The sequence below is a fragment of the Andrena cerasifolii genome, unplaced genomic scaffold (assembly GCF_050908995.1).
Source record: "Andrena cerasifolii isolate SP2316 unplaced genomic scaffold, iyAndCera1_principal scaffold0718, whole genome shotgun sequence".
NCBI lineage: Eukaryota > Metazoa > Arthropoda > Insecta > Hymenoptera > Andrenidae > Andrena > Andrena cerasifolii.
The window spans coordinates 1-11854 of record NW_027485610.1 but is presented as its reverse complement, the minus strand read 5'-3'; the positions used below and the strand labels follow the sequence as shown (position 1 = coordinate 11854).

General features: G+C 21.0%; 2 long non-coding RNA genes across 2 annotated transcripts; both read right to left on the bottom strand.

Annotated features, from left to right (window-relative positions):
- Positions 1-1775: 1775 nt before the first annotated feature.
- On the bottom strand, positions 1776-6920 carry LOC143378163 (uncharacterized). Its single transcript, XR_013087728.1, has 3 exons — positions 6196-6920; positions 3501-3826; positions 1776-2191 (listed from the first exon to the last, which is right to left on the bottom strand). It is a non-coding gene; the product is annotated as an uncharacterized LOC143378163 (long non-coding RNA).
- LOC143378164 (uncharacterized) lies at positions 2741-3417 on the bottom strand. The gene is made up of 2 exons (XR_013087729.1): positions 3268-3417; positions 2741-2942 (listed from the first exon to the last, which is right to left on the bottom strand). It is a non-coding gene; the product is annotated as an uncharacterized LOC143378164 (long non-coding RNA).
- Positions 6921-11854: the final 4934 nt, after the last annotated feature.

Genomic DNA, 11854 nt, shown 5'->3' with positions numbered 1-11854 from the left:
CCTCTATTTATTTACCTCAATTGTTTTCTCTATTTATTTACATATTTTTTTCTATTTATTTACCTACTTTATTTCTAATTTATTTACCTATTTTTCTCTATTTATTTGCCCATTTTCTCTATTTATTTACCTCTTTTCTTTTCTCTATTTATTTACCTATTTTTTTCTCTCATGTATTTACCTATTTTCTCTATTTATTTACCTCCTTTGTTTTCTCTAGATAATTACCTATTTTTCTCTCTTTATTTACATTTTTCTCTTTATTTACATATTTTTTTCTCTATTTATTTACCTATTTTCCTCTATTTATTTACCTCAATTGTTTTCTCTATTTATTTACATATTTTTTTCTATTTATTTACCTACTTTATTTCTAATTTATTTACCTATTTTTTCTCTATTTATTTGCCCATTTTCTCTATTTATTTACCTCTTTTCTTTTCTCTATTTATTTACCTATTTTTTTCTCTCATGTATTTACCTATTTTCTCTATTTATTTACCTCCTTTGTTTTGTCTCTTTATTTACATTTTTTCTATTTATTTACCTCTTTTTTCTATTTATTTACCTATTTTTTCTCTATTTATTTACCTATTTTTTCTCTGTTTATTTACCTATTTTTTCCTCTAATTTATTTACCTTTTTTCTCTATATATTTACCTATATTTTTCTCTATTTATTTACCTCCTTTGTTTTCTCTATTTATTTACCTATTTTTCTCTAGTTATTTACGTATTTTTTCCTCTAATTTATTTACACATTTTTTCTCTAATTTATTTACCTATTTTCTCTATTTATTTACCTGCTTTGTTTTCTCTACTTCATTACCTATTTTTCTCTATTTATTTGCCTATATTTTTCTCTAATTTACTTACCTATTTTTTCTCTAGTAATTTACCTATTTTTCTCTCTCATTTATTTACCTATTTTTACTCTGTTTATTTACCTATTTTTTCCTCTAATTTATTTACCTATTTTTTCTATTTACCTTTTTTCTTTGATTTATTTAGCTATTTTTCTCTATTTATACGCCTATTTTTTCTCTAGTTTATTTACCTATTTTTTCTCTATTTATTTACCTATTTTTCTCTATTTATTTACCTCATTTGTTTTCTCTATTTATTTACATATTTTTTTCTATTTATTTACCTCTTTTTTCTCTATTTATTTACCTATTTTTTCTCTGTTTATTTACCTATTTTTTCTCTGTTTATTTACCTCCTTTGTTTTTTCTACTTCATTACCTATTTATTCCCTATTTATTTACCTATTTTTCTCTAGTTACTTACGTATTTTTTTCTCTAATTTATTTACACATTTTTTCTCTAATTTATTTACCTATTTTCTCTATTTATTTACCTGCTTTGTTTTCTCTACTTCATTACCTATTTTTCTCTATTTATTTGCCTATATTTTTCTCTAATTTACTTACCTATTTTTTCTCTAGTAATTTACCTATTTTTCTCTCTCATTTATTTACCTATTTTTACTCTGTTTATTTACCTATTTTTCCTCTAATTTATTTACCTATTTTTTCTATTTACCTTTTTCTTTGATTTATTTAGCTATTTTTCTCTATTTATACGCCTATTTTTTCTCTAGTTTATTTACCTATTTTTTTCTCTATTTATTTACCTGTTTTTCTCTATTTACTTACCTACTTTGTTTTCTCTAGTTAATTACCTATTTTTCTCTCCTTATTTACATTTTTCTATTTATTTACATATTTTTTCTCTATTTATTTACCTATTTTTCTCTATTTATTTACCTCATTTGTTTTCTCTATTTATTTACCTATTTTTCTCTATTTATTTACTTCAATTGTTTTCTCTTTTTATTTACATATTTTTTCTATTTATTTACCTCTTTTTTCTCTATTTATTTACCTCTTTTTTCTCTATTTATTTACCTATTTTTCTCTGTTTATTTACCTCCTTTGTTTTTTCTACTTCATTACCTATTTATTCCCTATTTATTTACCTACTTTTTCTCTAATTTATTTACCTACTTTTTCTCTATTTATTTACCCATTTTCTCTATTTATTTACCTCTTTTGTTTTCTCTATTTACTTACCTATTTTTCTCTAGTTACTTACGTATTTTTTTCTCTAATTTATTTACACATTTTTCTCTAATTTATTTACCTATTTTCTCTATTTATTTACCTGCTTTGTTTTCTCTACTTCATTACCTATTTTTCTCTATTTATTTGCCTATATTTTTCTCTAATTTATTTACCTATTTTACTCTGTTTATTTACCTATTTTTTCCTCTAATTTATTTACCTATTTTTTCTATTTACCTTTTTTTCTTTGATTTATTTATCTATTTTCTCTATTTATACGCCTATTTTTTCTCTAGTTTATTTACCTATTTTTTCTCTATTTATTTACCTATTTTTTCTCTATTTACTTACCTCATTTGTTTTCTCTAGTTAATTACCTATTTTCTCTCTTTATTTACCTCTTTTTCTCTATTTACTTTCCTATTTTTTCTCTAGTTATTTAAGTATTTTTTTCTCTCATGTATTTACCTATTTTCTCTATTTATTTACCTCCTTTGTTTTCTCTCTTTATTTACATTTTTTTCTATTTATTTACCTCTTTTTTTCTATTTATTTACCTATTTTTCTCTATTTATTTACCTATTTTTTCTCTGTTTATTTACCTATTTTTTCCTCTAATTTATTTACCTTTTTTCTCTATATATTTACCGATATTTTCTCTATTTATTTACCTCCTTTGTTTTCTCTATTTATTTACCTATTTTTTCTCTAGTTATTTACGTATTTTTTCCTCTAATTTATTTACCTATTTTTTCTATTTACCTTTTTTCTTTAATTTATTTAGCTATTTTTCTGTATTTATACGCCTATTTTTTCTCTAGTTTATTTACCTATTCTTTCTCTATTTATTTAACAATTTTTTTCTCTATTTATTTACCTATTTTTTCTCTGTTTATTTACCTATTTTTTCCTCTAATTTATTTACCTATTTTTTTCTCTCATGTATTTACCTATTTTCTCTATTTATTTACCTACTTTGTTTTCTCTAGTTAATTACCTATTTTTCTCTCCTTATTTACATTTTTCTATTTATTTACATATTTTTTTCTCTATTTATTTACCTATTTTTCTCTATTTATTTACCTCATTTGCTTTCTCTATTTATTTACATATTTTTTTCTATTTATTTACCTCTTTTTTCTCTATTTATTTACCTATTTTTTCTCTGTTTATTTACCTATTTTTTCCTCTAATTTATTTACCTATTTTTCTCTATATATTTACCTATATTTTACTCTATTTATTTACCTCTTTTGTTTTCTCTATTTATTTACCTCTTTTCTTTTCTCTATTTATTTACCTATTTTTTTCTCTCATGTATTTACCTATTTTCTCTATTTATTTACCTCCCTTTGTTTTCTCTCTTTATTTACATTTTTTCTATTTATTTACCTCTTTTTTCTATTTATTTACCTATTTTTCTCTATTTATTTACCTATTTTTTCTCTGTTTATTTACCTATTTTTTTCCTCTAATTTATTTACCTATTTTTCTCTATTTGTATACCTCTTTTGTTTTCTCTATTTACTTACCTATTTTTTCCTATTTATTTACCTACTTTATTTCTAATTTATTTACCTATTTTTCTCTATTTATTTGCCCATTTTCTCTATTTATTTACCTCTTTTCTTTTCTCTATTTATTTACCTATTTTTTTCTCTCATGTATTTACCTATTTTCTCTATTTATTTACCTCCTTTGTTTTCTCTCTTTATTTACATTTTTTTCTATTTATTTACCTCTTTTTTTCTATTTATTTACCTATTTTTCTCTATTTATTTACCTATTTTTTCTCTGTTTATTTACCTATTTTTCCTCTAATTTATTTACCTTTTTTCTCTATATATTTACCTATATTTTTCTCTATTTATTTACCTCCTTTGTTTTCTCTATTTATTTACCTATTTTTTCTCTAGTTATTTACGTATTTTTTCCTCTAATTTATTTACCTATTTTTTCTATTTACCTTTTTTCTTTGATTTATTTAGCTATTTTTCTGTATTTATACGCCTATTTTTTCTCTAGTTTATTTACCTATTCTTTCTCTATTTATTTAACAATTTTTTCTCTATTTATTTACCTATTTTTTTCTCTGTTTATTTACCTATTTTTTCCTCTAATTTATTTACCTATTTTTTTCTCTCATGTATTTACCTATTTTCTCTATTTATTTACCTACTTTGTTTTCTCTAGTTAATTACCTATTTTTCTCTCCCTTATTTACATTTTTCTATTTATTTACATATTTTTTTCTCTATTTATTTACCTATTTTTCTCTATTTATTTACCTACTTTTCTCTATTTATTTACCTCATTTGTTTTCTCTATTTATTTACATATTTTTTTCTATTTATTTACCTCTTTTTTCTCTATTTATTTACCTATTTTTCTCTATTTATTTACCTCAATTGTTTTCTCTAGATAATTACCTATTTTTCTCTCTTTATTTACATTTTTCTCTTTATTTACATATTTTTTTCTCTATTTATTTACCTATTTTTCTCTATTTATTTACCTCAATTGTTTCTCTATTTATTTACATATTTTTTTCTATTTATTTACCTACTTTATTTCTAATTTATTTACCTATTTTTCTCTATTTATTTGCCCATTTTCTCTATTTATTTACCTCTTTTGTTTTCTCTATTTATTTACCTCTTTTCTTTTCTCTATTTATTTAGCTATTTTTTCTCTCAAGTATTTACCTATTTTCTCTATTTATTTACCTCCTTTGTTTTCTCTAGATAATTACCTATTTTTCTCTCTTTATTTACATTTTTCACTTTATTTACATATTTTTTTCTCTATTTATTTACCTATTTTTCTCTATTTATTTACCTCAATTGTTTTCTCTATTTATTTACATATGTTTTTCTATTTATTTACCTACTTTATTTCTAATTTATTTACCTATTTTTTCTCTATTTATTTGCCCATTTTCTCTATTTATTTACCTCTTTTCTTTTCTCTATTTATTTACCTATTTTTTTCTCTCTCATGTATTTACCTATTTTCTCTATTTATTTACCTCCTTTGTTTTCTCTCTTTATTTACATTTTTTCTATTTATTTACCTCTTTTTTTCTATTTATTTACCTATTTTTCTCTATTTATTTACATATTTTTTTCTATTTATTTACCTACTTTATTTCTAATTTATTTACCTATTTTTTCTCTATATATTTACCTATATTTTTCTCTATTTATTTACCTCTTTTCTTTTCTCTATTTATTTACCTATTTTTTTCTCTCATGTATTTACCTATTTTCTCTATTTATTTACCTCCTTTGTTTTCTCTCTTTATTTACATTTTTTCTATTTATTTACCTCTTTTTTTCTATTTATTTACCTATTTTTCTCTATTTATTTACCTATTTTTTCTCTGTTATTTACCTATTTGTTCCTCTAATTTATTTACCTTTTTTCTCTATATATTTACCTATATTTTTCTCTATTTATTTACCTCCTTTGTTTTCTCTATTTATTTACCTATTTTTCTCTAGTTATTTACGTATTTTTTCCTCTAATTTATTTACCTATTTTTTCTATTTACCTTTTTTTCTTTGATTTATTTAGCTATTTTTCTGTATTTATACGCCTATTTTTTCTCTAGTTTATTTACCTATTCTTTCTCTATTTATTTAACAATTTTTTTTCTCTATTTATTTACCTATTTTTTTCTCTGTTTATTTACCTATTTTTTCCTCTAATTTATTTACCTATTTTTTTCTCTCATGTATTTACCTATTTCTCTATTTATTTACCTACTTTGTTTTCTCTAGTTAATTACCTATTTTTCTCTCTTTATTTACATTTTTCTCTTTATTACATATTTTTTTCTCTATTTATTTACCTATTTTCCTCTATTTATTTACCTCAATTGTTTTCTCTATTTTATTTACATATTTTTTTCTATTTATTTACCTACTTTATTTCTAATTTATTTACCTATTTTTTCTCTATTTATTTGCCCATTTTCTCTATTTATTTACCTCTTTTCTTTTCTCTATTTATTTACCTATTTTTTTCTCTCATGTATTTACCTATTTTCTCTATTTATTTACCTCCTTTGTTTTCTCTCTTTATTTACATTTTTTCTATTTATTTACCTCTTTTTTCTATTTATTTACCTATTTTTTCTCTATTTATTTACCTATTTTTTCTCTGTTTATTTACCTATTTTTTCCTCTAATTTATTTACCTTTTTTCTCTATATATTTACCTATATTTTTCTCTATTTATTTACCTCCTTTGTTTTCTCTATTTATTTACCTATTTTTCTCTAGTTATTTACGTATTTTTTCCTCTAATTTATTTACACATTTTTTCTCTAATTTATTTACCTATTTTCTCTTATTTATTTACCTGCTTTGTTTTCTCTACTTCATTACCTATTTTTCTCTATTTATTTGCCTATATTTTTCTCTAATTTACTTACCTATTTTTTCTCTAGTAATTTACCTATTTTTCTCTCTCATTTATTTACCTATTTTTACTCTGTTTATTTACCTATTTTTTCCTCTAATTTATTTACCTATTTTTTCTATTTACCTTTTTTCTTTGATTTATTTAGCTATTTTTCTCTATTTATACGCCTATTTTTTCTCTAGTTTATTTACCTATTTTTTCTCTATTTATTTACCTATTTTTCTCTATTTATTTACCTCATTTGTTTTCTCTATTTATTTACATATTTTTTTCTATTTATTTACCTCTTTTTTCTCTATTTATTTACCTATTTTTTCTCTGTTTATTTACCTATTTTTACTCTGTTTATTTACCTCCTTTGTTTTTTCTACTTCATTACCTATTTATTCCCTATTTATTTACCTATTTTTCTCTAGTTACTTACGTATTTTTTCTCTAATTTATTACACATTTTTTCTCTAATTTATTTACCTATTTTCTCTATTTATTTACCTGCTTTGTTTTCTCTACTTCATTACCTATTTTTCTCTATTTATTTGCCTATATTTTTCTCTAATTTATTTACCTATTTTTTCTCTATTTATTTACCCATTTTCTCTATTTATTTACCTCTTTTGTTTTCTCTATTTACTTACCTATTTTTCTCTAGTTACTTACGTATTTTTTTCTCTAATTTATTTACACATTTTTCTCTAATTTATTTACCTATTTTCTCTATTTATTTACCTGCTTTGTTTTCTCTACTTCATTACCTATTTTTCTCTATTTATTTGCCTATATTTTTCTCTAATTTATTTACCTATTTTTTCTATTTACCTTTTTTTCTTTGATTTATTTATCTATTTTTCTCTATTTATACGCCTATTTTTTCTCTAGTTTATTACCTATTTTTTCTCTATTTATTTACCTATTTTTCTCTATTTACTTACCTCATTTGTTTTCTCTAGTTAATTACCTATTTTCTCTCTTTATTTACCTCTTTTTCTCTATTTACTTACCTATTTTTTCTCTAGTTATTTAAGTATTTTTTTCTCTATTTATTTACCTATTTTTCTCTATTTGTATACCTCTTTTGTTTTCTCTATTTACTTACCTATTTTTTTCTATTTATTTACCTACTTTATTTCTAATTTATTTACCTATTTTTTCTCTATTTATTTGCCCATTTTCTCTATTTATTTACCTCTTTTCTTTTCTCTATTTATTTACCTATTTTTTTCTCTCATGTATTTACCTATTTTCTCTATTTATTTACCTCCTTTGTTTTCTCTCTTTATTTACATTTTTTTCTATTTATTTACCTCTTTTTTTCTATTTATTTACCTATTTTTCTCTATTTATTTACCTATTTTTTCTCTGTTTATTACCTATTTTTTCCTCTAATTTATTTACCTTTTTTCTCTATATATTTACCTATATTTTTCTCTATTTATTTACCTCCTTTGTTTTCTCTATTTATTTACCTATTTTTTCTCTAGTTATTTACGTATTTTTTCCTCTAATTTATTTACCTATTTTTTCTATTTACCTTTTTTCTTTGATTTATTTAGCTATTTTTCTGTATTTATACGCCTATTTTTTCTCTAGTTTATTTACCTATTCTTTCTCTATTTATTTAACAATTTTTTTCTCTATTTATTTACCTATTTTTCTCTGTTATTTACCTATTTTCCTCTAATTTATTTACCTATTTTTTCTCTCATGTATTTACCTATTTTCTCTATTTATTTACCTCCTTTGTTTTCTCTAGATAATTACCTATTTTTCTCTCTTTATTTACATTTTTCTCTTTATTTACATATTTTTTTCTCTATTTATTTACCTATTTTTCTCTATTTATTTACTTCAATTGTTTTCTCTATTTATTTACATATTTTTTTCTATTTATTTACCTCTTTTTTCTCTATTTATTTACCTATTTTTTCTCTGTTTATTTACCTCCTTTGTTTTTTCTACTTCATTACCTATTTATTCCCTATTTATTTACCTACTTTTTCTCTAATTTATTTACCTATTTTTTCTCTATTTATTTACCCATTTCTCTATTTATTTACCTCTTTTGTTTTCTCTATTTATTTACCTCTTTTCTTTTCTCTATTTATTTAGCTATTTTTTTCTCTCAAGTATTTACCTATTTTCTCTATTTATTTACCTCCTTTGTTTTCTCTAGATAATTACCTATTTTTCTCTCTTTATTTACATTTTTCTCTTTATTTACATATTTTTTTTCTCTATTTATTTACCTATTTTTCTCTATTTATTTACCTCAATTGTTTTCTCTATTTATTTACATATTTTTTTCTATTTATTTACCTACTTTATTTCTAATTTATTTACCTATTTTTTCTCTATTTATTTGCCCATTTTCTCTATTTATTTACCTCTTTTCTTTTCTCTATTTATTTACCTATTTTTTTCTCTCATGTATTTACCTATTTTCTCTATTTATTTACCTCCTTTGTTTTCTCTCTTTATTTACATATTTTTTTCTCTATTTATTTACCTATTTTTCTCTATTTATTTACTTCAATTGTTTTCTCTATTTATTTACATATTTTTTTCTATTTATTTACCTCTTTTTTCTCTATTTATTTACCTATTTTTTCTCTGTTTATTTACCTCCTTTGTTTTTTCTACTTCATTACCTATTTATTCCCTATTTATTTACCTACTTTTTCTCTAATTTATTTACCTATTTTTTCTCTATTTATTTACCCATTTTCTCTATTTATTTACCTCTTTTGTTTTCTCTATTTACTTACCTATTTTTCTCTAGTTACTTACGTATTTTTTTCTCTAATTTATTTACACATTTTTCTCTAATTTATTTACCTATTTTCTCTATTTATTTACCTGCTTTGTTTCTCTACTTCATTACCTATTTTTCTCTATTTATTTGCCTATATTTTTCTCTAATTTATTTACCTATTTTTTCTATTTACCTTTTTTTCTTTGATTTATTTATCTATTTTTCTCTATTTATACGCCCATTTTTTCTCTAGTTTATTTACCTATTTTTTCTCTATTTATTTACCTATTTTTCTCTATTTACTTACCTCATTTGTTTTCTCTAGTTAATTACCTATTTTCTCTCTTTATTTACCTCTTTTTCTCTATTTACTTACCTATTTTTTCTCTAGTTATTTAAGTATTTTTTTCTCTATTTATTTACCTATTTTTCTCTATTTGTATACCTCTTTTGTTTTCTCTATTTACTTACCTATTTTTTTCTATTTATTTACCTACTTTATTTCTAATTTATTTACCTATTTTTTCTCTATTTATTTGCCCATTTTCTCTATTATTTACCTCTTTTCTTTTCTCTATTTATTTACCTATTTTTTTCTCTCATGTATTTACCTATTTTCTCTATTTATTTACCTCCTTTGTTTTCTCTCTTTATTTACATTTTTTTCTATTTATTTACCTCTTTTTTTCTATTTATTTACCTATTTTTCTCTATTTATTTACCTATTTTTTCTCTGTTTATTTACCTATTTTTTCCTCTAATTTATTTACCTTTTTTCTCTATATATTTACCTATATTTTTCTCTATTTATTTACCTCCTTTGTTTTCTCTATTTATTTACCTATTTTTTCTCTAGTTATTTACGTATTTTTTCCTCTAATTTGTTTACCTATTTTTTCTATTTACCTTTTTTTTCTTTGATTTATTTAGCTATTTTTCTGTATTTATACGCCTATTTTTTCTCTAGTTTATTTACCTATTCTTTCTCTATTTATTTAACAATTTTTTTCTCTATTTATTTACCTATTTTTTCTCTGTTTATTTACCTATTTTTCCTCTAATTTATTTACCTATTTTTTCTCTCATGTATTTACCTATTTTCTCTATTTATTTACCTCCTTTGTTTTCTCTAGATAATTACCTATTTTTCTCTCTTTATTTACATTTTTCTCTTTATTTACATATTTTTTCTCTATTTATTTACCTATTTTTCTCTATTTATTTACTTCAATTGTTTTCTCTATTTATTTACATATTTTTTTCTATTTATTTACCTCTTTTTTCTCTATTTATTTACCTATTTTTTCTCTGTTTATTTACCTCCTTTGTTTTTTCTACTTCATTACCTATTTATTCCTATTTATTTACCTACTTTTTCTCTAATTTATTTACCTATTTTTTCTCTATTTATTTACCCATTTTCTCTATTTATTTACCTCTTTTGTTTCTCTATTTATTTACCTCTTTTCTTTTTCTCTATTTATTTAGCTATTTTTTTCTCTCAAGTATTTACCTATTTTCTCTATTTATTTACCTCCTTTGTTTTCTCTAGATAATTACCTATTTTTCTCTCTTTATTTACATTTTTCTCTTTATTTACATATTTTTTTCTCTATTTATTTACCTATTTTTCTCTATTTATTTACCTCAATTGTTTTCTCTATTTATTTACATATTTTTTTCTATTTATTTACCTACTTTATTTCTAATTTATTTACCTATTTTTTCTCTATTTATTTGCCCATTTTCTCTATTTATTTACCTCTTTTCTTTTCTCTATTTATTTACCTATTTTTTCTCTCATGTATTTACCTATTTTCTCTATTTATTTACCTCCTTTGTTTTCTCTCTTTATTTACATTTTTTTCTATTTATTTACCTCCTTTGTTTTCTCTATTTATTTACCTATTTTTTCTCTAGTTATTTACGTATTTTTTCCTCTAATTTATTTACCTATTTTTTCTATTTACCTTTTTTTCTTTGATTTATTTAGCTATTTTTCTGTAATTATACGCCTATTTTTTCTCTAGTTTATTTACCTATTCTTTCTCTATTTATTTACCTCAATTGTTTTCTCTATTTATTTACATATTTTTTTCTATTTATTATACCTCTTTTTTCTCTATTTATTTACCTATTTTTTCTCTGTTTATTTACCTCCTTTGTTTTTCTACTTCATTACCTATTTATTCCCTATTTATTTAACTAATTTTTCTCTAGTTACTTACGTATTTTTTTCTCTAATTTATTTGCCCATTTTCTCTATTTGTTTACCTCTTTTGTTTTCTCTATTTACTTACCTATTTTTTCTCTAGTAATTGACCTATTTTTCTCTCTTCATTTATTTAATTATTTTTACTCTGTTTATTTACCTATTTTTTCCTCTAATTTATTTACCTATTTTTTCTATTTACCTTTTTTTCTTTGATTTATTTATCTATTTTTCTCTATTTATACGCCTATTTTTTTCTCTAGTTTATTTACCTATTTTTTCTCTATTTATTTACCTATTTTTCTCTATTTACTTACCTCATTTGTTTTCTCTAGTTAATTACCTATTTTTCTCTCTTTATTTACCTCTTTTTCTCTATTTACTTACCTATTTTTTCTCT